At 42.1% G+C, this 23,915-nt stretch overlaps 1 protein-coding gene across 2 annotated transcripts in view; it reads left to right on the forward strand.

Annotated features, from left to right (window-relative positions):
* The window catches only part of MRPS28 (mitochondrial ribosomal protein S28), a 207,542-nt gene that overhangs the window by 133,953 nt on the left and 49,674 nt on the right, over positions 1 to 23,915 (forward strand). For both annotated transcript variants that reach the window (XR_012514109.1, XR_012514108.1), the window contains exon 3: positions 22,476 to 22,608. The gene's annotated coding sequence lies outside the window, so the exon portion shown is untranslated. The remainder of the gene's footprint in view (positions 1 to 22,475; positions 22,609 to 23,915) is intronic.

The raw sequence follows: 23,915 nt of genomic DNA on the forward strand, positions 1-23,915 counted from the left end.
TGGATACTGCTTCACTTCTAACAGAAAACTTTGTGTTCTAAAGATTTAGGCTAAAAGAGCTGTTGATTTGTATGCAAGATTTTACTCTCTTAAAAATCAAGTAAATCGCCGGGCGCGGTGGCTCAAACCTGTAATCCCAGCACTTTGGGAGGCCGAGGCGGGTGGATCACAAGGTCGAGAGATCGAGACCAACCTGGTCAACATGGTGAAACCCCGTCTCTACTAAAAATACAAAAAAAAAATTAGCTGGGCATGGTGGCGCGTGCCTGTAATCCCAGCTACTCAGGAGGCTGAGGCAGGAGAATTGCCTGAACCCAGGAGGCGGAGGTTGCGGTGAGCCGAGATCGTGCCATTGCACTCCAGCCTGGGTAACAAGAGCGAAACTCCGTCTCAAAAAAAAAAAAAAAAAAAAAAAAAAAAGTCAAGTAAATCAACTTGATGCCTTTTACGTATCAGGTGGAATTACAGACACCTGACAAGAAACATCCATCATCCATCTATCTCTTTTTATTTTGTTACATATTCTCAAGGGGCCACATGATTGGCAGCAACTTTCAGTTTTATAAATTCTAAACTGGGTTGAGACCACCAAATCCCAGTTTGCAGAAAAAGGCATCCGGAGGCATCCAGTCCATTAAGGCAACTGAAAAAGCTCTGCCTTCTCTTTCTATAAGGCTTCCCTCAGTCCTTCCATTTACGAAACATCATTTAGAAATATCACTGAATATACTATCATTATAACATTTTATTTACAAAAAAATACTCAATTAAAATTTCAGGTTAGTGTTAAGTCCTGTAGATCAGAATGAGTTTACTGAACTGATCAGATAAGTTAAAAGATAAAAATTCTGTGTCTGGTTCTAACTCTAGTGTTTCTGGCTTTTAATAAGTCACTTCACTTGTCCATTCTCATTAATAAAAACAGAAAAAAAGGACTTGTCCTAAAACTGCCTGGGAAGTGATGAGAACGAAATACTCTGTGTGTGTGTGTGTGTGTGTGTGTGTGTGTGTGTGTGTGTGTGTGTGGGGTGTGTGTGTGTGTGTGTGTGTGTGTTTTAATAAGGAAATGCTCTGGTGAGGTAATACTTGACTCAAACAATGACTCCAACGTTAACTCAGACATACAACTATCAAATTAGAAAGCTTTTTTTTTTTTTTTTAAAGCCTTAAATGCACTGGGTGTGGTGGCTCACACCTGTAATCCAGCACTTTGGGAGGCCCAGGCGGGCGGATCACCTGAGGTCAGGAGTTTGAGACCAGCCTGACCAACATGGAGAAACCCCATCTCTACTAAAAATACAAAATTAGCCAGGCATGATGGCACATGCCTGTAATCCCAGCTCTTCAGTAGGCTGAGGCAGGAGAATCGCTTGAACCCCGGAGGGGGAGGTTTTGGTGATCCAAGATTGCACCTTGCACTCCAGCCTGGACAACAAGAGTGAAAGTCCGTCTCACACACATACACAAATAATAAAAAAATAAAAAGCCATGCACTGAAGGTTATATACCTATTATTAGGAAATTCCCACAGACATCCACTCAGTGCCTAGTTGCTTTTCTTTGAAGCACAATTAGAATAGTATTGGTTTAGTTTTTTGAAATCTACTTCACAATAGACCATTAGAATGGGAAAGACAGAAAATTGACTGCAGCTAATAACCTGAAGAGAGTTTCAGACTTCAGAAAAGAAGTGCCAAGTAATTTAAAAAACAAATAGGTTCATCTGGAGTCTTTGCATGTGTGAGCAAACTTCCCTTTTCAGGCCAGGCACAGTGGCTGATGCCTGTAATCCCGCACTTTGGGAGGCCAAAGTGAGCAGATCAGTTGAGCTCAGGAGTTCAAGACCAGCCTGGGCAATACAACGAAACCCTGTCTCTACTGAAAATACAGAAATTGCCCAGCTACTCCAGAGGCTGAGACGTGAGAATCGCTTGAGTCTGGGAGTGCAGTGGTTGCAGTGAGCTGAGATCACGCCACTGCACTCCAGGCTGGGCAACAGAGCGATGCCCTGTCTCAAAACAACAACAACAACAACGACGACACCTTTCCTTTTCAGCACAAAATGTCATTAGTATTTCTCCTTATAAATGACAATAATTATGAACTTTAATCCTGAAGGCAAGGTGAAATTATACTTATTGCACTGTTTAGAAAGGCAGGCAAGTAGGAATTTTGTAAAGATTTTGATTTAAAATAGAAAATTTTAGCACTTAAGGGAATAAACTTTAGTTGGTTGTGAAATAGATAAGTAGAATTCTTCATTCCTCAAGAATTTAGGTAAACGAAGCATTTTGGTAGAAAACTTAACAGCAGCTTAGATTTACGTGTTACTCCAATGGATGCGCTCCAGTTAAACCTCAGACTATAAGGAGTGATTGGTTCAGTGCTGATTGCAGGAAAGATTATCATTCAGTTTACATCCTCTTTCCCTCGGATTTTCTATCGAAGAGAGTCGAGTCCTGGTTTTGCTTAGTCATGAGATCCCAATCCAGAGGAGATTGGCTAAAGACCATGAGTTCTAGGCATGTTAGATTTGGGTCAAGTTCCTGTGTATATCATTAAGAACTGGGAGGCAGTTTGATAAAATTACAGAAGATATCTGGGAAAAGCAAATTCAGAGTTGACCACAAGGATTACATGGAAAATTATGCTAGAGGTGCACGGGGCACGTCAGACCACTGTTGGTCATGGTCCAACAAATATGAACAAAAGAGTATCTGGGTTTCTCTAGAGAACACAAAAATAAGGAAACAATATCAAAAGAACTTGTTTTTTCCTGAGCAATACAAAGAGGAAAAGAATTTATGTGAATGGAAATAGAGCATCAGAAATGAAATTCTAAAATTCAGATTTCATTTACTGGTAGATATTTCCAAAATTGATTCTAATATTTGAATTTGGAAAATCCTGGACATTTCTAAAATCTGAGCCCTAATTAAAAATTTTTAAGGCCGGGCACGATGGCTCATGCCTGTAATCCCAGCACTTTGGGAGGCTAAGGCAGGTGGATCACGAGGTCAGGAGATTGAGACCATCCTGTCCAACATGACGAAACCCCGTCTGTACTGAAAATACAAAAATTAGCCAGGCCTGGTGACATGCGCCTGGAATCCCAGATACTTGGGAGATTGAGTCAGGAGAATGGCTTGAACCAGGCAGGCGGAGGTTGCAGTGAGCTAAGATGGCGCCACTGCACTCCAGCCTGGTGACAGCAAGACACTATCTCAAAAAGAAAAAAAAAAATAAAAAAAATTTTAAAGCTCATATCTTGCCCTGGAGTAATAATTATAAAGCTATATTAATAGATTTGGCAGTGCCAAGGCTTTCCTTGCTTTAAGAAAGGATGATGTGTATCACAATATATAATCACTTGAAAAAAAGAATTATGTGCTTTCCCTTTATTAGATGATGTTGATTTCAAAACACACTCAAAACATCTCCTTTCTTCAGTAAGGTTGAAGTCTATTTCTCTGCACTGCTATTTGGGGTCGAGTCGATTTCTCTGCATTGCTATTTGGGGGTATCACATTTGCTGAGCACTAGCCCTGTTCTAGGCACTTACCTAAGTTACCTCTGTTAACATTCACAACAATCCAGTGAAGAAGCCATTTATTATCTTCTTTTTCTCGACAAGGAAGCTAAAAACTAAAGACATTAGGTCACTTGCCCTTGGACACATAAGTAGTGAAAATGATGCAGTTAGTCTTCAGACTGTCTAAAGCGGGTGCCCTTCCCATATGCCTTCCCAAAGGAATGAGATTTCATTTGCTAAACTGCCTTATTTGTTCCAAGGTCCAAATGCACAGAAATCCTTAGACATCTACAAATTTACGGAATATGTTTTGAGAATTTGAGAATCAGTGACATGTCAGAAATTTGGAATTCTTTTTACCGCTTTTCAGTAAAGACACAAACTTTTCAAAGTATCAATCTAGAAATTGACTCAGGGGTCTGCATCTCATTTATTATTACTAAGTTGCTTAAGATGTAGTTAGAGCTGCCTGATGAACATAAGTGCAAGCTAAGAAACATGAGTGTGCTCTTTCTGCGACTTAAAGAGAAGAAGGAATAGTCCTGTGTAATTGGACTGGAAGCTGGTATTGTGTTCTGACATAGAAAAAGGATTTGGAGTCTTTTGTAGTTGTGTACTTTCTACCTCTTTGTTTAGAGGTTTCAGCAATTCTGAGAGGTGCAATAGGATAATAACACAAAGTTGAGGTATGTGAAAAAGAAAATTAGGAAGCACTTAACTTGTGGTATCAAATTTCCCTATTTTTTTCCAAAAGAAAATCTACATTTCTCATGATTTATTTCCAGATAATAGTGTTCATTCCTCAAATGAGCTAACATTTTAACTATTTATAACTTCAAAAATAAGGAGGACTACTATTTTCTTCCCATCTCTGTCTCTTCCCGGGGTGTGGTGGGGCTAGACTTGGGGGCAGCCAGACAAAAGCTCAAAACTTTTATTTAATATAATTTTCATATTTAAAAATTTTTCATGATGTTAAGACCTCCAGAGCCAGGCATAAACACATGAAAAAAGACATTTTAAAAGGCCTTATTTGAAATAAGAGAATTTCTGGTTTCACTGGCTTTAGAGTTCAAGGTTTCCACGTATTCTGCAAAGAATCTAGCCAAAGATGGTTGCATTGGTTTCTATCTTTCTAAACAAAAGTGAACAGTGTCTTAATTGCCAGGATAAGATAAGTACATATCTTGGTGTTCAAGTATGCATCTTGCAGTTGGATATGCCAGAACTGCCTGACTCTGGCAAATATTACTGAGGAGATCAGTAATGCCTCCTCTCCATTCCTCTCAAAAATTTTACCAAATGCAAAAGAGAGAAGGTGTGATTCAAATATAGGGCACATAAGCCCAATGGACAATTTTAGTTGCCAGTTCTGAGGTGACGTTCTAGAAAAATGTAGTGAAGGATCTGCCAGTTGCAGAAGCTGTTGGCTTAGTGCAGAAGGAGCCCATTAGAGGGGCCCTAGTGGAGCTTCTGTATGTTACCTTCCGAGAATATAATGTAGAAAAAGATTCAAAACGTGCAAGCATGTTCTCACTGCTCATTTCCCCTACACCTTAAAGTTATAGCACCTGGGAATCAGTGCTTCACACGTATTATCTTTTCTTACCTACACTCACTACTTAAGTGATTTGGATTTGTAGCCTGAACTTTTCCAGAATTACACACACACAGACACACACACATACACACACACCTTTATTTAACAGCTACTTCATTAGGATATCCAGGCAGCATTGCAAAACTCAGTATTTACACACACACACACACACACACACACACACACACACCCCTTTGCTTAACATCCACTCCATTAGGATATCCAGGCAACATTGCAAAACTTAGTAGCTCCTAAAATAAACTGATGCCCTTCACCTGCCATCTTCCACAGCCTTCTACCCGCACTCTGGCCAGTTGCTTAGACCAAACATTTTGGAAACCACCCTTGGTCCCTCTCTTTCATGTATATCCCGTTTCTGCTATCTTTGTAAATCCTTTGGATCTACCTTTAAAATGGATCCAGCATCCAACGTTTCTCACATCTCTACTTCCATCACCTTAGCCCAACCCCTCATCATCTCTCACCTGAATTACTGCAGTAGCTTGCGAAGCAGTCTCCCTGTTTGTAACTCTGTTCCCTGATGGACATTGTCAAAACAGAAGCCAGAGTGATCGTTTATTGATCAGTTGGGTCAAAATGCTCCATCTCACTCAGGATGAACACCAAAATCCCTAGAATGGCTGAAAAGGCACTGCCCCATCTGCCCTGTATACCACCCCCTTAGCTCCTAAACCTCACTCCTAGTGTTTCCCCAGCAATCTCTCCTTCTAGCCATACTGGCCTCATTTTTCCTGAAATCCTCTCAGCCCACTCCCCTCGGGGGCTTTGCCTTCACTAGGTCTGCTGCCTGGAATGATTCCACCCCTCCCACTTAGCCTGCCTCCTTCACTTCCTCAAATGCCACCTTCTCAAGGGATCCTACTGAGACCACCCAAATTTAACGTTGCAACCCCTTTCTCAGAATCCCCATCCCCTTGTCTTAGTTATCTCCATAGCATTTGTGACCTATTATATCATATTCTTATTTGTTTCTTGTCTGTATCTACCCCACCCCTGGAATGTAAGTTCCATGAGGGCAGGGTTGTTGTTTTTTTTTTTCCCCGCTACTTTTTAAAATTCACTGCAGTATCTCCAGGGTTTAGAATAGTGCTTGTTACATAGTGATGCTTAACAAATATTTGTGGACTGGATAAATGTTTTAGGACAAATAAATTCTGATGGGGACTATACTAGCACTTCATACAGATCTGTAATTGTTCTCAACAGCCTTCCTCTAAGTCAAACAGGTTACTCAAAAAGACCTAAGAGACTAAATTTGTTATGGTGGTAGAGATGAGTACTCTAGAAAAACAATGATTACATTTTTGCCAGGATCCGACACCAAAACATCTTGGAAACCATAGTCATCAGCCATTCAGCAAATATTTAACAGACATCTACTAGGTGATTTGGTGCATATAGAAAAGAAAGTAAGGAGACTGCCCTTCAAGGAGTTTATTTTTGAGTAGGGTCATAAATATCTATAATACTCTGAGAGATATGCACAAAAAAGAGTCATAAGAACATTCAGCTCTCAGAGTAGAGTGTATGGAGACAATACTTCCTATAGCAGTGGTCGAGAATTCCAGTTACAAGTGTGCTGATCACACCTGTAATACTAGCACTTTGGGAGGCTGGAGCAGGTGGATTGCTTGAGCCCAGGGTTTGAGATCAGCCTGAGCAACATGGTGAGACCCCCATCTCTATGAAAGACAGGCAGACAGACAGAGAAAGGAAGGAAGGCAGGAAAGAAAAGAAAAAGAAAGAAAGAAAGTAAGTAAGTAAGTCAGCCAGCCAGGTATGGTGGAGTGTGCCTATGGTCCCAGCTACTAGGGAGGTTGAGATAGGAGGATTGCTTGAGCCCTGGAAGTTGAGGCTGCAGTGAGCCACAATTGCACAACTGCACTCCAGCCTAGACAACAAAACAAGACTCTGTCTCATTAAAAAAGAAGAAGAAGAAGAAGAAGAAGAAGAAGAAGAAGAAGAAGAAGAAGAAGAAGAAGAAGAAGAAGAAGAAAGAAAATATTTAGATAGGTCTTGAAGTGTGGTTAGGATTGGTCAGGGGAAGACAGATAGTGAGACACAAAGAAGCTCTTAGCTGAGTTTGTGGAAGTTTATCATCCTTAGAGGGTTTTTCTTTGGTAGGGGAGGAAAAGGGAGTAGTTTTGCTTTGTTTCAGCTATGTCTGCTTTATCCTAAGTTCAGTTTGGCCTAAGGGGGTTATCTCTCCTGAAAAGAAAGCTTTCCAGTAAGAGGAGTAGGGTTACTTTACAGTAACATTAAGTATAAAATAATACATTCAGAAATTCAATTCCACATATATATATGCCATGCTTAATTCCTATATGCTCTATAGAGAGGATTGCTGGGAGAAGTTGGAGAATGAGGAATGCACCAGAAGCCACAGGATTGAACTGTTTGCATTTAGCAAAAGGAAGTGAAGGCCTTCTGCACAGTGGTAAGAGTGCAAGACAAACGGAAAGCAACCAAATGGTGAGTGAACAGTGTGGAAGGAGAGGCAAGGAGGGCAGATGGATATTCCCAGAACCATGCCCATCATGGGAGAAAAGAAGTTTCAGGCAAACTGGTAGCCAGAGTTAGTTGGGTTCATTGAAAGTATCTGTTTTATATATATTATATATATTATCACACAGAGAGAGAGAGAGAGAGAGAGAGAGAGAGAGAGAGAGAGAGAGAGAGAGACAAGAGGGCAGGAGAGGGAGAGGGGGAAGTGGGAAATGCAATATCTTATAGGATCTGCTGTTAGAGATTTCCTGCCTTCCTCTGTCTTTAGTAAACGTCACTGCTAAGGACAAAGAGGAGATCAGAGCAATGACAAAATATGTCAGAAGCCAAAACTCGGTTAGAGTGGTTTTCGTTATTTTCTGGGGAATCAGCATCAGAACCTTCTAAGATTGGAAGAGGTATTAGGGGCCACTTAGTCAAATCTCCTTCTCACAAGTAAGGAAACTGAGGCCACAGGTAAAGTAGCTTTTCCAGAGTCAGATTGCGCACTCACTAGAGTAGACTCCCGGCCTCTTTAGTGGCCCTAGCCCACTGTTGTCCCCACTGTGCTATTCCACAAAATCTGTAAATCTCACTTCTTTTTTTTTTTTTAATTTTAATTTTTTGAGACAGTCTCCTTCTGTTTCCCAGGCTGGAGTGCAATGGCTTGATCTCGGCTCACTGCAATTCTCACCTCCTGGGTTCAAGCAATTCCCGTGCCTCAGCCTCCCAAGTAGCTAGGATTACAGGCATGCAGCACCACGCCCGTTTAATTTTTTTTGTTTGTTTGTATTTTTAGTAGAGACAGGGTTTTGCCATGTTGGCCAGGCTGGAAATGATCCACCCGCCTCAGCCTCCCAAAGTGCTGGGATTATAAGCTTGAGCCACCGTGCTCTGCCTCATGTCTTATTTTTCAAAGCCATGCTAATTTTGTATTCTTCTTTATAGCATATACATATTTGCTTTACTATGAAAACAATATTATTATGACTTTATCCAGAAAAACTGATGTTCATGAAGGTTTCACATAATTGCAACAATTGTTTGAGTTAGGCTCCAGTTTGAGACGTGTGTAGCTCTATTCCAAGACAGTGCTTCCTGTTCTGCCACTAGAATTGTTTCTTTGTGGTCCAGGAATGTAGGCTTTCCATGAAAATAAAGCATTTTCCTCTCCTTGATGAAATATCAGTTTTCATTAAGGCCTCACCTTGCCCTTATGAGAGGAGAACCTCCTGTCCTCCCTATAGGGCAATCTGCTCCTGAACATTCACCTGTCCATTCAGCAACTACTTACTGAGTGCCTGCTATGTGACAGACATTGCACTGTGGTAAGCAAGACACCCATGGGCCCTGACCCTACTAAGAGAGATGGAATAAACTATGAGCAGATATTCCTGCCTTAAAAAAATTTTTTTTAACTTTTATTTTAAGTTCAGGGAGTATGTGCACGATGTGCAGGTTTGTTACATAGGGGTAAATGTGAGTCATGGGGGTTTGTTGTATAGATTATTTCATCATCCAGGTATTATGCCTTTCTTGCCTTTTCGGCTCAGCCTTCATCAACTCTGCATGATGAAAATAGTAGTAAATCCTCTGTCTAGAAAACTCAGTTGGAAAGCAAGAGATGATTCATAAAACAAGACCCTCGGCCAGGCGCGGTGGCTCATGCCTAAAATCCCAGCACTTCGGGAGGCTGAGGCAGGCAGATCATGAGGTCAAGAGATTGAGACCATCCTGGCTAACATGGTGAAACCCTGTCTCTACTAGAACTACAAAAATTAACTGGGCATGGTGGTGTATGCCTGTAGTCCCAGCTACTTGGGAGGCTTGAACCCAGGAGGCAGAGGTTGCAGTGAGCTGAGATCACACCACTGCACTCCAGCCTGGGCGTCAGAGCAAGACAAACAAAACAAGACCCTGAACAGCAACTTATCAATCTGAATGTAATTTTCACTCTGCCAAGACAATGAAGGCTGAACTGAACTATGAGATGAGACATTCTACTTCATTCCATCCTATTTTTGGAAAGATGAGGTGAGTCACTTGTACAAGATCACTTGACCAATTAGTGCCAGAACTAAGACTAGAAAGCAGGTTATCAGATTCTTCTGCCCTAGGAATTCTATGGCCAACTGTTGGTCTGGGCTTCCTGCAGCATCAGGCATGGGGTTGAGGGATGCGCCGATTTCTTAGGTGGGGCTGGTGAAGTGTCTACAGTCTAGTCTCACTTTACGCAGCAGAAGAACATCCTCCTTAGGACTAGAATCTGAGCTGCTGCTGCTGCTTTTGAATTTTGAATCCCTGACTTGTCCTCGTAAAGAAAATGGAAGTTGTTGGTGTGTCTGTTCTATGCTGTGCTAGGTGTCAAGCTCATCACCAAGAATAAACAGCTACAGTAGGTGAAGTGGGATTAAGATAGCCCAGGCAAACCCAGAGGTCAGGCACTTTCAATGGGGAACAGAGAAGCAGAAGGGCAAATACGTTGCCAGCGCTGTGATAGCTGCCTAATGCTTCATCTGTAGGCTCAATGCTTACCTTTCTGTCTCGCCACGAAGCTTAGCGTCTCCCAGCACAAAGTACAGCCTGTGCCCAGACACTCAAAGGCCAGTTATTGTTGAAGATTATGTAAAAAGCCTTGTTGGGAGCTCAAAACAAAAAAAAATCACATCACAAAGTTCTGTTTGTTCCTGTTGTCAGACTGAGATATCAGCTAGGGAAAAACGGAAGGAAAGACTAAAACCCTATCAGATAGCACACGAGTACATGCATATGAGCCAAAACCACCTGATCTTTTCATTAACACAGACCAAGTGACTGAGAGCGTTGCTGCCTGAGGGGGCTGTGTTCTCACTGTGTGACGAGGGGGGGAACTGGTGGGAGATTTTCACACTGGTCCTTGTGCACTTCCTGGCTGGAGAAGGAGGTCCTCTTCTGTGTTTCTGTCTCAGTCAACAGCATCCTGCTCACTCAGTTGCCCTTGGTGGCTCTGCTTCTCCCTCCACTCCTATATCCTGTCCATGATCTGGTCCTGTCTGTCCTTCCCCCTAAAGCTCTCCAAATCCATCTTCTCTCCATCTCCAGTGCCACACCACGCCACATTCACCTCTCATTCTCAATTTCTGCAACATTCTAACTAGTCTCCCAGCATCTGATCTTGACGACTGCACCCTGCCCCTCTACAAGCAGGGTATCTTTTCAAAGTGCAAATCTAATCTGTTTAAAACCATCAGTGGCTGGCCAGGCACAGTAGCTCACACCTATAATCCTAGCACTTTGGGAGGCCAAGAAAGGAGGATTGCTTGAGCTCAGGAGTTCGAGTCCAGCCTGGGCAACATAGTGAGACCCCATCTCAAAAAAAAAAAAAAAAAAAAAAAAAGACAGGCCAGACACAGTGGCTCATGCCTGTAATCCCAGCACTTTGGGAAGCCAAGGTGAGCAGATCACACGGTTGGGAGTTCAAGACCAGCTTGGACAATATAGTGAAACCCTGTCTCTACTAAAAATACAAAAATTAGCTGGATGTGGTGGCAGGCGCCTTTAGTCCCAGCTACTCGGGAGGCTGAGGCAGAAGAATTGCTTGGACCCAGGAGGTGGAGGTTGCGGTGAGCTGAGATGCCACCATTGTACTCCAGCCTGGGTGACATAGTGAGACTCCTTCTCAAAAAAATAAAAATAAAATAAAATAATAATTTAAAAAAATCAGTGGCTCTTAGGATAAAAACCAAATTCCTTAACATGAATTACAAAGTGCTGCCTGAAGTCAGTTCTATCCACCTCTCTAGTCTCACCCTGCTGTGTTATTCCCTTTGTTGTGCCCGGGGTGGCCAACCAGACTGCCATCCTCCCAGTTTCTCAAATGCCCCATTATCTACTGCTTCAGGGCCTTCAGCATATGCTTCTCTCTACCTGGAAGGCTCCTCCCACCACCTAGCCTAGATCGTTCCTTAACATCCTTTAATTCCTTGGAGAGAATTTCTCTATCCCTCTGGCTAGGTCTGTTATATGCTCTCTTAGCATTGAAACTTTTTCTTTGTAGTATTTATGAAGTTTATTAAATAATTGGCATTCGCTTAATATCTGTCCCTTCTCATATATGCTCACAGTGAGGGCATATAATGTCTCTGTCAGCAGCATCAAGGGCAAGTCACTTGGCACGTGGTAGCACCCAGATTTAGTTAAATGTGGGGAAAGACATCTTTCACTGGGCCACCACTAGTCTGTGTAGTTTTTGTTTTTTGAGATGGGTCTCTCTCTCTCTCTCTCTCTCTCTCTCTCTCTCTGTCTCTCTTCCAGCTTGTAGTGCAGTGGTGGCACCATCACAGCTTACTGCAGCCTCCATCTTCCAGGCTTAAGTGACTCTCCTGCCTCAAACTACCACGTAGATGGGACTAGAGGCATATGCCACCATGCCCAGCTATTTTATTTTTATTTTTAGTAGAGATGAGGTCTTGCTATGTTGCCTAGGTTCTCAAACTTTTTTTTTTTTTTTTTGAGACAAGATCTGTCTCTGGCCGGGCGCGGTGGCTCAAGCCTGTAATCCCAGCACTTTGGGAGGCTGAGGCGGGTGGATCACGAGGTCAGGAGATTGAGACCATCCTGGTCAACATGGTGAAACCCCGTCTCTACTAAAAATACAAAAAATTAGCTGGGCATGGTGGCGCGTGCCTGTAATCCCAGCTACTCAGGAGGCTGAGGCAGGAGAATTGCCTGAACCCAGGAGGCGGAGGTTGCGGTGAGCCGAGATCGCGCCATTGCACTCCAGCCTGGGTAACAAGAGCGAAACTCCGTCTCAAAAAAAAAAAAAAAAAAAAAAAAAGATCTGCCTCTGTCCCCCAGGCTGGAGTGCAGTGGTGCCATCTCGGCTTATTGCAACCTCTGCCTCCCAGGCTCAAGTGATCCTCTCACCTCAGCCTCCTCAGTAGCACTTTGGGAGGCCAAGGCAGATGAATTGCTTAAGCTCAGGAGTTAGAGACCAGCCTGGGCAACATAGTGAGACTGCCATCTCAAAAAACAAAACAACAACAAAATCAGACACTGCAGGTGCATGCCACCACGCCCAGCTCATTTTTTTCTTTTTTAGTAGAGACAGGGTTTTGACGTGTTGTCCAGGCTGGTTTCGGACTCCTGGGCTCAAAGGATCCATCTGCCTCAGCCTCACAAAGCACTGGGATTACAGGTGTGAGCTATTGCGCCCAGCCTCTATTTCTTTTTTAATAATCAGATTGCTCAAAAGGGTTGTCCACTGCTACTTTCTTTATACTTTCTCACTCTTGTACTCATTGCAGAATTGTTTTTGACTTCTCCACTTTCATAATAATAACAAAAATACAAAGAAGGTCCACAGTGACCTCAACATAGCTAAATTCAATGAACATGTGTATGTAGTATGTGTTGCATATGATATGTAAGGGTTCATACTGGGCAATCAAACAAGTAGAGACATCATTCCTGCCTTCCTGGAGCCCAGAGACAGGGGAGCTAGTGAGTGTCTACAGTACAGGAAATCATTGCATTATGGAAGTACACATAAAGTGTGATGAAATCACACTGCTTCTCTAGGCAGTCTGCTAGAGGAGATGATAACTATTTTTCTAGTAAGTCAGCTGAGCTCTTCAGCTAAGAATTGCAGGAAGAAAAAGAGACTGACACAGTGAAAAATGCTGATTGCTTTCAGAGAGACGAGCACGGGTACAATGAGAAAGGAAATTAAGAGAACTTCCAAGGGGCGTGGAAAACAGAGGTGCTTGGGGGATTCCTGAACAAGGTGATACTTGATCTAGATGCTGAAACATGAATTGGATGTGGACATTTTGGAAGTCAGGTGGCTAGAAAGCTGGTAAGATTCCCTCTCTAAAAGACTGCAATATAGAAGGCAAGAAGGGAATTTCATCTCCAAGTAGGAAGGCCCCACTGATTTTAAGGAATTAGGGGTGAAATGGCAATAGCACCTGTGCAAACACCGAGTGATGTTTCCAGAGGATGGATTGTCAATTAGGTTATTTTCTACCTGTAATCATGTGCACTAAGTGTTTTTACTGAATGGGAAGCACAGAAGCAAAAGAGTAGGGGGAATGCTAAGTGTTAGTTCGTCCTTTGCAAACTATCTCCATCTGCTCCGTGCGACTTAATCTGTTCTAAATGAGGGAGGGACAATGTAACTGAACGGGTCTTTTGCCCTCTCTAGTTTCTACAGGTTTAACTGAAAAAACGAGCCATTTTGTATACCCTTTTCCTGCTCTGCTTCTTAAATGCTCCTCTCTACTCCTGTTTGGGTCTGCTGGCAGAAAGAAAGGGAACAATATTCCACTTGTGAGTGGAAAGAGGACACACGATAGAGGTTTAGAAATGGAAACAGTGCTCCACATAAAGGCCTGGCTCTTGGTTTCTCCCTCCCTGCACCCCGCTGAGTTTTTTTGAACTGTCGGGACACTTCCCTCCATCCATTGTCCCAGGGAGCCAGGAATGGTTTCTGTTGACCGGTTTTTAAGTTTCGGCCCATGTCACTATCAACTGGAACATCACAAATTAAAAAGCAGGATGGCCCTAGGATACGGATACAGAAAATGAACATACAGAGAAAACGGAGAGGGAAAAAAGAATTTGAATTTTTGCTTTCTGGTTTCAGGATCAAGAATGTGAGTGTTGCTGGGGAGGCTTGCTGTGTTATGAGTCATATTGTGGCGGCTCTAGGATCAGTAATGAAAACATCTGTGATGAGTGAGGTCTAGTCCCTGGGGGGCGAGTGTAGAGAGCACAAGGGCCTGCCTTGGGCTGGCAGCAGCAGATACACAAGACAAAACAATAAATAGTGAAGGTGAAGAAGGCAAGGAGGAAGAACTTAGTAACCCAGAGCTCTTTTGCCAGAGGAGAACCGCCTCTTTCACAGCCGCCTCTTTCACAGCTAACTCCACTGGAAGTGGTAGAAAGGCAGGCCAAAAGAGCTTCTTTATAAAAGCCTCATCCCAGTTATGAAGTTTACAGGCTTCACGGGAGACATTTTGTTGTGTGTCATGCCACATGCTGTTTGAATGAATGAGACTCCACAAATACCTTATAATTTAGTTTCTCTAATAATCTCAGTGGGGCAATATCTTTTATCCTCAACTGTATCACAGATGTTGTGAGGGAAGAGATGGAGTCACCTAGCCTTGTGTGTGCATATGTTCTGCTAAGGCATAATTAACATATGTTACCGTATCTCAGTTTGATGATTTTTTTGTTTTGTTTTTTGCTTTTTTTTGAGACAGAGTCTTGCTCCGCCGCCCAGGCTGGAGTTCAGTGGTGCAATCTCGGCTTACTGCAACCTCTGTCCTTTCAGGTTCCAGCTACTCTCCAGCTTCAGTCTCCCAAGTAGCTGGGATTACAGGTGCGTGCCATCACGCCTGGCTAATTTTTGTATTTTTAGCAGTGGTGGGCTTTCACCATGTTTGCCATGCTGGTCTCGAACTCCTGACCAGCCTTGGCCTTCCAAAGTGCTGGGATTATTGGCATGAGCCACTGCACCCGGAGTTTTGACAATTGTATACATTCATGTGACCACCATCCAAAATAATATATAGAATAATATATAGACTATTATTCCAGAAGGTTCCATTGTGCTCCTTTCTAGCCTTCCCCATTTCCCATCCCCAACAAAACAACTGGCTTTCTGAATTCTATCGCTATAGATTAGTTTTGCCTGTTCTTGGATTTTATATAAATGGAATTGGATGATATGTAGTCTTTCCCTTCACATGATGTTTTTGAGATTCAGCCACATTGGTGTCTGTATCAGTACTTTGCTCTTTTGTGAGTAATATTCCATTATATGAATGTATCACAATTTATCCATTCTTTTGTTTATTTCCTGGTAGTCATTTGGATTGATTAATATTTGCCTACCATAAATAAGGCTCTCTGGAGCGGGGAGGGCATTTGTTTTCATTTCTCTTGGGTAAATACCTAAGAGTGAAATTGGTAGTTCATAGGATCAGTGTAAGTCTACCATCATAAGAAACTTCCAGATGGTTCTTCAAAGCGGTTGTAACATTTTGCATTGCCACTAGAATGTATGAGAGTTTCAGGTATCCTGAATTTTCGACCACAGGTAGGGTAGGGTTGTCAGTCTTTTTTGGTTTAGCCATTCAAGGGGATGAAGTGGTGTATCACTGAGGTTGTAATTTGCAACTCCCTGATAATATCGATGTTGTGCGCTTTTGCAGCTGCATTTTGGCCAATCACGTTTCTTATTTTGTGAAGTGTTTATTCAAGTCTTTTGTCCATTTTTTGAAGTATTGTTTGCCTTCTTATTGATAACAGGTAGGAGTTTATATATATATATATATAAATATTATATATATATTGTAATATATTATATATTATATATATATATATATATATATATATATATATATATATATAAAATAAAAACAGAGTCTCTTTATGTTCCCAGGCTGATGTTGAACTCCTGCCCTCAAGCAATCTTCCTGCCTTGCCCTCCCAGAGACCTGGGATTAAAGGTGTGAGTCACTGTGCTCATTATATATTCTAGATATAGTTTTAAAATTAGGTTTCTGTAGTTACCTTTACTCTGTGGTTTGTGGGTTCATTTTCTTAATGGCGCCTTTTGAGGTCAGGAGATTGAGACCATCCTGGCTAACACAGTGAAACCTCGTCTCTACTAAAAAAAATACAAAAAAATAGCGGGTGTGGTGGCACATGCCTGTAGTCCCAGCTACTCTGGAGGCTGAAGACGGAGAGTCACTTGAACTTGGGAGGTTGAGGTTGCAGTGAGCCGAGATCACACTACTGTACTCCATCCTGGGCGACAGATCGAGACTCTATCTCAAAAAACAAAAACTGGGAAACAGGCTTATACCTGTAATCCCAGCACTTTGGGAGGCCGAGGCAGTCGGATCATCTGACATTAAGAGTTCAAGACCAGCCTGACCCACATGGAGAAACCCCATTTCTACTAAAAATACCAAAATAAAAGGTGCATTTTAGTGAATACACATTTTACATTTGTATACATATATGTATATCTTCTGAGTTGGCATCTCCCTCCGTCACCCAGGCTGGGGTACAGTAGAGCCATCATTACTCTCTGAAGTCTTGAACTCTTGGGCTCAAGTGATCCTCCCATCTCAGCTTTCCGAGTAGCTGGGGCTATAGGTATGCACCATTACACTCTGCTAATTTTTAAACTTTTAGTAGAGATGGAGTTTTGCTATGTTGCCAAGACTGCTCTGGAATTCCTGGCCTCAAGCCATCCTCCCACTTTGGCCTCCCAAAGTGCTGGGATTATAGGCGTGAGCCACCACATGTGGCCAGAAAAAAAATTTTAATTTTATTGTAGTCTGGCATAATTTTTTTTTGGTGGGGGGGTTAGTGTTTTTTTTTTTTTTTTTTTTTTTTTTTTTTTCGTATCTAGCCTAAAATAACCTTTGTCTGCCTCAAGTTTGTAAAGATAGTCTATGTTTTCTTCTAGATGCTTCACAGTTCTTGGATTTATATTTAGGTGTATGATCTATTTTGAATTAATTTTTTTTTTGAGATGGAGTCTTGCTCTGTTGCCCAGGCTGGCATGCAGTGGCGTGGTCTTAGCTCTGCAACCTGTCTCCCAGGTTCAAGAGATTCTCCTGCCTCAGCCTCCTAAGTAGCTGGGATTACAGGTGCACACCACCACGCCCAGCTACTTTTTTGCATTTTAAGGAGAGACAGAGTTTCACCATCTTGATCAGGCTAGTCTTGAACTCCTGACCTCGTGGTCCACCCGCCTCAGCCTCCCAAAGCTCTGGGATTATAGGCGTGAGCCACTGCACCCTGACCCATCTTGAATTAATTTTTGTATATGGAATAAAAGAGGAATCAAAATTTATTTTTCCTCATATTGATTTTCATCTGTTCCAACAAGTATTTCTTGAAAATACTTTCCTTTTTGGATTATTTCTGGACTATTGTGTTTTGTCAATCTATTTGTATAACTCTATGTTATTATTAGTGTATATGTTTTAAAATTCAGAATGGCAACTCTTTACACTGCTTGCTCCTCAAACCTAAGCATACAGTCATTAATAGTGTCTTATATTTGCTTGATACTTTTCAAGGTCTATAGTTGACTTACAGTAGTATGTTAGTAGTATTAATTCAATGCCTGTCATATATCAGTATTGCTTTCTGCTCCTCTTTTACATTATTCATTTAATAGTTATAAGCCCTTTCACATAGTTATTATACTGATGAAGAAACAAAGGCATAATTAAATAACACCTAAGATCACACAGTCAGTCAGTCCTAGAGGTGGGATTCCAAACCAGCTCTTAGAGTTTTTGCCCCTCTCTCTGCTATGGGGACAATGTGGTAATGTGATCTACTTGTAGCCAAAAGGTGCTCCTTGTACAATTTAGAAGGTATATTGTGTTAAGGTAAAATCTTAACTGTATATATATTTATACAGCTAGTATTTGTGCTGGGTGTTTTGTTTTGTTTTTGAGACAAAATTTCACTCTTGGTGGCCAGACTGGAGTGCAATGGTGTGATCTTGGCTCACTGCAACCTTCACCTCCCGGGTTCAAGTGATTCTCCTGACAGCCTCCCAAGTAGCTGGGATCACAGGCATGCAGCACCATATCTGGCTAATTTTGTATTTTTAGTAGAGACAGGGTTTCTCCGTGTTGGTTAGGCTGGTCTCAAACTCCCAACCTCAGGTGATCCACCTGCCTTGGCCTCCCAAAGTGCTGGGATTGCAGGCATAAGCCACCATGCCCCGCTGCACTATTGTTTTTGTCAGTATATTGATAGAAACTTTTGAATCTAAAGAAAAAAAAGGTGAAAAACTAAACAAGACACATTTGATGCTGTAGAAGGAAAGTGTTTGAAGTGAAATCTAATTGTTTATGACATAGAAGGCATAAACAGAGCAGCAAACTGAGGAATTGTGGGGACTGAGGAAAAGTGGGTCCCATGTGCATTCTCATTGATCTAGCTCTTCCGTGGTCCTGGGTGTCTAATAAAATGAATAAATGCTCAGAATGCTGCCCCCTGCCTTTCTTTCTTGGGTCCGTAAATGACTCCAGTAAGGTGGGAGGTCCCCTCCATTGTTTCAACTTGGAGCCATGGACTCTTTAAGTTTTAATTAAAAAAAAAAAAAAAATAGAGCACCAAAGATATTTTCAAGAGAAGCCTTATGTTGCTTCTGAAAGCATTACAATGTAATCAAGAGTTTGCCTCCTTGAGTTCTTTGTAAGTTTGGTTGCCTAGAGAAACAGCCTGGCGGCCTCCAGGGTCATCACTGTGAACAAACAGCAGCTCCGGTGGGATGGCTCACACCTCTTAATCACTTCCAGTGCCAAGACTGCAGGAGTCAAGTGCACAGGAGGAAAAGTGCTAACCTGGTCGAACTAGTTTGACTTTTAAAATGAACCTGAATCATGTTTCTGCTCCCTTTTAAAATATTTCTGGACTATTATTTAAATGCCACTTTACGCTGAGGCAAGTCTTCTGAACGACCAGATGTTAAAAAAAGAATAGATCAGATTCTGGTTCTGAATTTTTTCAGTAGCAATCATGAGAGTTTAATTTTCATTCATTTGTCTGCCCATTCATTAATTCATTTATTCATCTATTCATCATTCAACAGGTATTCATTGTGCTAAATTCCTTGTGCTAAATTGTTTGGTGAATATTTGCAATCTTCGTATTATTGTTCAAGTGGTTGCCTGTTTTTTGAGAAACAACAAACAGAAATAAGATTATGAAGTCCAGGCGTTGTGGCTCACGCCTGTAATCCCAGCACTCTGGGAGGCCAAAGAGGGTAGATCACCTGAGGTCAGGAGTTCAAGACTAGCCTGGCCAACATGGTGAAACCCCATCTCTACTAAAAATACAAAAAATTAGCCAGAAATGGTGGCAGACACCTGTAATCCCAGCTATGAGGCAGGAGGAGAATCACTTGAACCTGGGAGGTAGAGGTTGCAGTGGGCCGAGATAATGCCACTGTACTCCAGCCTGGGCGACAGGGACTCTGTCTAAAAAAAAAAAAAAAAAAAAGATTAGGATTTTGCATAGAAATCAGTTGGGAGATGGAGAGGAGACAGAGAGGTCAGGATATTTTAACTGTAAAATATAAAATATAAAGGGCGGGGCACAGTGGCTCACACCTGTAATCCCAACACTTTGGGAGACTGAGTCAGGTGGATTGCTTGAACTCAGAGTTTGAAACCAGCCTGAGCAACATGCTGAAACCCCATGTCTACAAAAAATACCAAAAATTAGCCAGGTGTGGTGATACATGACTGCAGTCCCAGCTACTTGGAGTCTGAGGTTGGAGGGTGGCTTGAGCCCAGCAGGCAGAGCTTGCAGTGAGCCGAGATCATGCCACTGTACTTCAGTCTGGATGACAGAACCAGACTTTGTCTCAAAAAAAGTGTATATATACGTATATATATACGTATATATATACATATGTATACATATATATGTACATATGTGTATATACGTGTATATATACATATATGTATGTATACATACACATATATACATATTTACACTTTTTTGAGACATATATATGTATATATGTATATATATACACTTTTTTGAGACAGTATATATGTATATGTATATATATGTATATATATGGCAGAATATAATTATTCTTACGGTTCTGTTTCAACAGTACATTACCTTGGAATATTAGTCTCTAGATTTTAATGACATATTTGCTTTTAGAACTCATCAGTATTTTTTCACTGGGTAGATCAGTACCTTTTGGGTGGCTTTGAGCACATTATAATATTGTAGTTTACTTTCTGTGATGTAGTGAGTATTTGAGGGTACTGCAAGATGAGTATTTGGAGACACTTCATTTTTTAGTTCAAATATTAATAATATCTCCAGTTTCATAAGTTGGTTGTGAATGTAAGACTGACTGATAAACAGATCTGAATTTTTTTGGAGGGGGTGGTGGGCAGAAGCGGTATTACAGTTTTCTTCAAAGTTTCTCTAAGTTTCACCAAGTAACGGAAGGCTGTGTCTGTTGGTCAGCATTACTGGTTTGTGGAAGTGGCTTTACCCACTTGTATTTGCTCACAGTCATTTTCCAAAATACTTTTAGGTTTCTAGTTAAAGTACTGTTGCCATGCCAGGTCCCTGAATTACGGCGGATATCTGAGGCCAGGACCAGGGACTGCCAAGGCTAGGCTGGGAATGGAACAAAAGAAGAGCCAGACCCGGGAGCTGGCAGGACACGGGAATGCTTAGAAACTAGCAGTTAAAGATGGAGTCTAGGGAACAGTCGAGAGTCACGCAAATGTTAGAGGTGCCCTTGGCTTCATAAGAGGTCGGGAGGAGCTGGCTGCAAGGAGCCTTTGAAATGGTGCCGAGTTTCTCCTCTGCCAGAAATCCCTTCCCCTGCGCTCACTGTGTCAGAGGCTACTCCCAGGCGTGCTGAGCAGGGGAGCCCTGTGGGAAGATGGCCACCGAGTTAACTCTAGAGAGGGGACATGTGTGGGCTGCACAGGATTCTGGGGGGCTGACTAGGAGGGGCAGCAGTACTAGTCCTCTTACTCCTGGTCCTGTGCTCCTTCTAATACACCATGCTGCTGCTGCTTCTGATCTGGAAAGCTTTTCTGATTCAATGGCGGCCCCTCATCTTCTTCCATCTCTAAGGAGATTAGTTAGTTACAAGGCAGGAAGTTGAATAGCGTCAGGCTTTAATCTCCTGGTTATTCTGAGGCTGTTTGATGTTAGCTCTTCCTTCAGACTAGGGTCTTGAAAGGACTTTTTTTTTTTTCTTCCTTCTGTGACAGAGAAATGACCAGGACACAGCCATATATTAAATTCCAAGGCCCCTCACATCTGTTTGCTTTGTGTATTCTGTGTACAAATATACATGATGATTCTTAGAGAACTTTGCTTTCTTTTCTCTCTCTCTCTTTAATGCATTTGTTTCTTGCTTCTGTTCCTTTTTAGCTCATTTTTATTCCATTAGGTTATAGCTGTGCTGATACTCCGAGTGTGCCTTCTCAGTCTGTGGGGTGAATCCGGGATTAAGAACACAGACAGAGCCTAACAGCCCCGTTAATTGTTTACTTCCTTACTGTTTAACACATAATATCAGGCTTGTTTCTCTGTTTCCTAGCAGCTGGAGTGAGAGATCCTCCCGCTCCACCATAAAACCTTCCTGCTGTAGCCTAAGGTGACATATCCAGCCTGAATTTTAGATTCTTACAAAACCAGTTCATATTTAATGTTTTGAAGAGCATCCAACTAGAGTAATAAAATACTATTTAGAACCAGTTTCTAGGGGTTCTATTTTACTAAAAAGAGAGCAAACTGCATAATCGCCACATCAACTGTTCTTAAATGGCATATCAAAGAACTTCATAACACTGAAAACGTCATGTTTTTACTTGTTTTACGAATTCCATGATCAGTTTTATGGCATGTGTTTGTTTAGTAAATATCTGTTTTTAATCCGTAATACAAAAGTAAAAGCCACTTCTGTTTCTATACCATTATATAAATGTCGATCGTGTCATTGTGTCGTTAGTTCCTATGTGGAATGTGGGCCACAGTATGTGGGCTGCACCCCTTACCCATCGAGGTTTTCCTTGACTAACAGGTATCATGATCTTTCTGTGAACAATCATACATTCCTGCATAATTAATTGAATCTTTGTGTGTCCAAGAAAGACAAACCCAGCTTTAGGATCTCAGCTTGGCTGAGCAGAAACAGCATAATGTTTTGCTCACGGGCTTCCAAGTTTGAATGTGGTATCATTTTTTCAAGTGATAATGGGTTTATAGTTCTGGGTTTGATCACCTCTGACCTGTGATGTTTTCCTTTGATTTTCAAAGCACTCGTACCGTTGTTCAATGGAAGACTCAGAAGAGGCCCTGTGACTCTGGAGCTCACATCTGAGTAAGACAGTTTCGAAGGAGAGGGAACAGAAGTTAGATAAAGATGAGAATTCGGAAGTGGAGAAGTAAGGTGAGAGTTGGGGGCAACATGCCTGCCTGATGTGTTCTAGAGACGCCGGCACGTCCTATCACAAAAACCTCCAATTAAGCCTCAAAGCACGACAAATTTCCCTCTTATCCGAAGAGAATATTATATCTTTCTAAAGAGGCAGCATATGGAAGCTGCTGGGAAGGCCTTCCAGTGCAATTAAAAGGCAGATAGATCAGAGAACGCAGGGCTCCTGAAGCTGTCTGATCTCTTGCCTGTGATTTGTCTCAAGTGCAACTGACAGCCCCAACTAGCAATTACAATGCAGAGACTGGTATAGCTGGAGACTGGTCCAACAGGGAGGGAAGGCTTGACCATTTACATGCAGTTAATTATTAAGGGCTGTCAGATGTCAGAATGGGAATTGGTAATATTGTGGTTAAACGCCCACCACATGTCTAATTTGAGTTGTGCCCACTACCTCCAGCACCAGTTCAAATTAAGTCTACATTAATGTCTGATGACTCACAGCTGTGCAGCATGCAACTCCTTGTACTCTGGGGCGGGGGGTGTGGGGGGTGGGAGGGGGAATTTGCATACCAGTTAGTGCCAGATAATGATTATGAAAGATGTGCACTTCTCTTTGTTGGAGTAAGTACCATATCAGCCAAAGCGATCGTTACTGTTTTAAAGCCATCTTCATGCTTAAGAAAATGTTGATCTGTAAATTAGCTTCTTGGTGCAACGAATTTAGTTTAAGAAAGGCAGTTCCAGGTGAAACAATTTGCATGTTGTCAATGGCTGCTGCCAAATAAGCCCCGTAGAGATTAGAATATGGCCAAAAGAGAATTGAAATAAAACCTGTCTCTATAATAATTCTCTTTTAAGCTTGATGGGAGTTTATGTTTTGGGCTGCCAAAATACTCTTTTTTTTTTTTTTTTTTTGGATGATGATTATTTTGAATATGGTGCTCCGAGTGGGCCCTGGAGCTGTGGCCGTGGTGTCCACCTGCCTAGCATTTGGTGAAGGGAGTTTTCTGGGGGTCTTCCACCATGCCAACGATCTCACAGCAGGGTTCTACCCATCCAGACAGGCAGAGAGCAGGTGTCACTCGGCTCAGAGGTGCACTCTGATGGTGGCCAGGGACTTCGGAAGCTTTGAGAGCAATGGCTGATTTCCAGCAATCCAGAGGGCTGTATGGGGAACCCCTCATGCAGAAATATTTTGGGGTCCTGGGCAAGCATATGGTTTTGTGATATGTGGTAAGCGGAGGGGAATGGAAATTGGTGGTGGGAGCCAGGTGGGCATATTGGCATTCCATGCTCTTGGCCATTCCATGGGCTGGCTG

The sequence above is a fragment of the Saimiri boliviensis genome, chromosome 15 (assembly GCF_048565385.1).
Source record: "Saimiri boliviensis isolate mSaiBol1 chromosome 15, mSaiBol1.pri, whole genome shotgun sequence".
Taxonomy (NCBI): domain Eukaryota; kingdom Metazoa; phylum Chordata; class Mammalia; order Primates; family Cebidae; genus Saimiri; species Saimiri boliviensis.